Source organism: Acomys russatus, chromosome 21 (assembly GCF_903995435.1).
Source record: "Acomys russatus chromosome 21, mAcoRus1.1, whole genome shotgun sequence".
NCBI classification, from domain to species: domain Eukaryota; kingdom Metazoa; phylum Chordata; class Mammalia; order Rodentia; family Muridae; genus Acomys; species Acomys russatus.
In genome coordinates, this window is record NC_067157.1 from 20,973,831 (window position 1) to 20,977,808 (window position 3,978).

The window sequence follows — 3,978 nt, forward strand, 5'->3', positions numbered from 1 at the left end:
CAGAGAGTTCAGCAAGGTAATAATCCAACAGTCCTAAGCATTTACAGCGTAGCATTTCTGATGCTGCCGGAATGAGGAGTTGGCGACTAACCTCTCAAGCCTTTTCACCTAGTGGTGGATGAATTAGGCATATAGCCTAATTACTGGCTCTGAGCTGCTCTAAAACCATTAAGCCATCACATGTTGAATAGTCAAAAATTTCAGATTCCAAATGCACCCCGTATGCTGTTTAATTCTCCTTGTCCAGTGAGTTAGTTAGCTGGTAGTTAGTTTTCTATTTGACATAAAGCTTTTTTTTTTTTTTTTTTTTGGTATAACATATATTCTGTAAAACACAGCAGAATTTCCTGGATTAGTTTTTTTTCCTTAGCACCATCCTTCCCCATTTTTGTTGTTGTCCTCTCTTTCTTTCTCCTGGACCCATCTCTCCATCCTTCCCTTCATCCCACCATCTCTTCCTCTTTTTTCTTTTTCTTTTTTCACTTTGTGTTTTTGCTTCTCATAACTTTCAACTTCTCGTGAATGCCAAGCAACCTATGTAAACACATGCTCATTTCAAACTATTAGCTATCCCCAAACAAAACCTATCCCTATTTGTTTTTTAAACAAAGTTAAAGCTTATTAAGAAAAGTTTTAACACAGATTTGAGTAAGGGAGTTAACTGGAGAAAAGCTTCCCAGGAAAAGGTAGTACCCAAGTGTGGGTGTGGCCTTCACATGAGAGTGCTCAAGTAGCATAGATTTGATCTTTGTGACTTGTGAAATTAAATTCTCTAAGGATTCCTAAGAAACTTTAATGAGACTATGGCATGGTTCCTGAGGTTCCGTGGATAGGAAGAGAAAGTGGGGAATTTAACACTGAGCTCACTGGCACTAGAAAGAACTTTTTGGACAGGACACCGGTAGCCCAGGCACTAAGACCAACAACCAATATATGAGACCTCATAAAGCTAGGAAAGACACCATCATTTGAGCAAAGTGACAGCTAGAGAATGCAAAAACACCTTTGCTAATTATACGTATGATACTTGGTTCATATCTAAAATATATAAAGAACTGAAAAAACTGAACATCAGGACAACAAATAATGCAGTTAAAAAGTGGGAATACACAACTAAACGGAGTCCTCAAACAACAAAACACAGATGCCTGAAAAACACTTAAAAATGTTCAACTTCCTCAGCCATCAGGAAAAAGCAGGATTTTTGAAAAGAACTTTTAAATCCTTTAACAGTTTATATGTATAAGCAGCCTTGCCTTCAGGTGGAACACTCGAGGCAACACTTCTTCAGAGCTTGTCCCTTCCAGGTCTCTAGGAATTACGTCATCAGCAGTGGGGCAGAAGCCAGAGACACAGCCCCACACTGCTGCTCTAGGGTGAAGTACGCATTCTCAACGTCACTGCAGAGGAGAATTTTTGGCATGAAAAGAGGTAGAATGTGAAAAGAAGATGTTAACATTTAAGCACAGCGATGAGAACTTCCCAAGGGACAGTTGCCACAAACCCTCTCCTATCTTTGTTTTCCCATCTTACGGTCTCTGTTGCCGGTGACTGATGTCAGACCAGCACTTTCATGCTTCAACTCACAAAAGACAAGTTTGAATAATCTTTTCCTTTTAGAGAGACTCTACTGCTATGACGCTTGCATGCACCTTAGAGACAGATGTTGCCTTTTTATCTGGTCCTACAAGCTCTGCTTTTTAATTTAATTTAAATTAAGTTTTAAAAAATATTTGGTGGGATTATACATTTGGCTACATTAAATTTCCATCTTGCCATTTGCTTTTTGGTGGTTCTAACAGTTTCCCACCCCACTGTCACTTTCTGTGATTCCATTTCTACCTTGTTTTGAGTTAATCTATTACTTTTTAGAGTCTAATTTTAATTTCTCTTTTGTCTTTGGTTAGTAATTAATTTAGAAGCTAGGAAGTGGTTCTTCTGTCACAGTGTGCTTGAAGTGCCCTTTTCACATTTATCAAATAAGATTACAGCCTTTGACTTCACCCTTCACTGAAGTGTTAAATATTCACCATTTATATGCATGATTAAAATATAATGGTGCTTTCAAAAGTAACTATAAGACAAGTGTAACATTTGTCTTATATAATGATAATCTTACATAAGTGATTTATATAAATTTGTCTTATACAAATGATACTCACTTATAGTTATCTGAATGGTTTCCTATAATTTGACTGAAGTTTGAAAAGGGTGTTTAACCCATATCAGAAGGACATTTGCTCAACTATGTTCATAGAACCTTTATTCATACTAGCCAGAATCTGGAAACAATATAGATGTCCCTCAACTGAAGAATGGATAAAGAAACTGTGATACATTTATATAATGGAATACTACTCAGCTATTAAAAACAATGAAATCTTGAAATTTGCAGGAAAATGGATGAAACTAGAAAAGATCATCCTGAATGGGGTAACCCAGACCCAGAAAGACACACAATGTATGTACTCACTCATAAGTAGATATTACCATATGTTACAGGATAATCATACTATAGATCACAGACCTAAAGAAGCTATGGAACAATGGTTAGGAACCAAGGGAGGATGTCCTTGAGTCTCAATCAGATGAGGAAATAGAATGGGCATTGGAAGAAAGTAGAGAGGGAACTGGATGAGGAGGGTAATGTGAGGGAAATGTGGGGAGGGTGGGGAGGAGAGATTTGAGGGCCTGGAGAGAAAAGGGAAACCGAAGGGGCAAGGCACATCACTGAGACAAGCTGGAGACCTTCAATAGGGTAGGCTACAGGGAGGATATGGGATGTCTCTAGCTTAGCCTCCTAGCAGCAGTTGGCACAAGACTGAGGTCTTCTAGCCAGGCAGGACCTATAGTGGTGGGAAGGAAAACACCATTCACCTACAAAACCTTCAAACCAAAATTTACCCTGCCTACAAGATGTGCAGGGATAAAGACAGACTAAGGGAACGACCAACCTAACCTGAGACCACCTCATAGGAGAGAGCCTACCCCTGACACCATTAACAATACTCTGCTATGTTTACAGACAGGAACCTAATTTAAACTGTTCTGAGAGGCCCTCCTCAACAGCTAACCCAAACAGTTGCTGAGACTCACAGCCAAGCATTAGGCAGAGCTCAGGGAGTCCTGTGGAAGAGTGGGAGGGAAGGATAGAAAGACATGGAGGGGACAAGAATGCCACAAGAGTGCTCGCTTCAGCAGCACACATATTAAAATTGGAATGATACAGAGAAGGTTAGCATGGCCCCTGGCAAGGATGACAGGCAAATTCATGAAGTGTTACATATTTTTTTTTTTGCCCAGGCAGAGCTTGCCAGCCTCTATCTGAGACTCCATAACAGCTTGCCTGAATTGCAGCACTAACATGAAAGAGACCGGGCGGGAGCCTACCCTCTGATGACCCAGCCTGGAGCCTACGGTGTAGAGCAAAGTCTCCAGGAGTGGAAACTAGGTCACCTGCCTGTTCCAGGGAAAACTCCCTGATCCCCACAGGCAAGAGCACATGACCTATAATCATTCACGAAGCACCCACTCTCAACAACCAGTGAAGGACACCAGAAGCCACATCCCATCAACAGAAACAGCAAATGACGAAAGGACAGCATAAGAATGCAAACAACAAAAACCAAAACATCTTAGCATCTCCAGATCCCAGCTATCCTAAAGAAAACAACCCTGAGAACCCAAACACAATCAAAATACAAGAAAAGGACCTCAATCCTTAGTAAAGAAGGTGATAATGGAATAAACGAATGAAATCTGTAAACAATTGCAGGAGGATGCAACCAAGCAGATTGAAGACATAAAAGAGACATATAGAGAGACAGGAGACACTGTCAACAGAACAAAGTGACAGCCTACAGACTGAGAAAAGATCTTCACCAACCCTACATCTGACAAAGGACTAATATCCAAAATATATAAAGAACTCAAGAAATTAAACACCACCAAACCAAATAACCCAATAGAGAAATGGGG

The 3,978-nt window shown here is 40.1% G+C and overlaps 1 non-coding gene across 1 annotated transcript; it reads left to right on the forward strand.

Moving 5' to 3' along the window:
- Window positions 1-3,185: 3,185 nt before the first annotated feature.
- LOC127205437 (U6 spliceosomal RNA) lies at window positions 3,186-3,291 on the forward strand. Its single transcript, XR_007832647.1, has one exon. It is a non-coding gene; the product is annotated as a U6 spliceosomal RNA (small nuclear RNA).
- The last annotated feature ends 687 nt before the right edge of the window (window positions 3,292-3,978 follow it).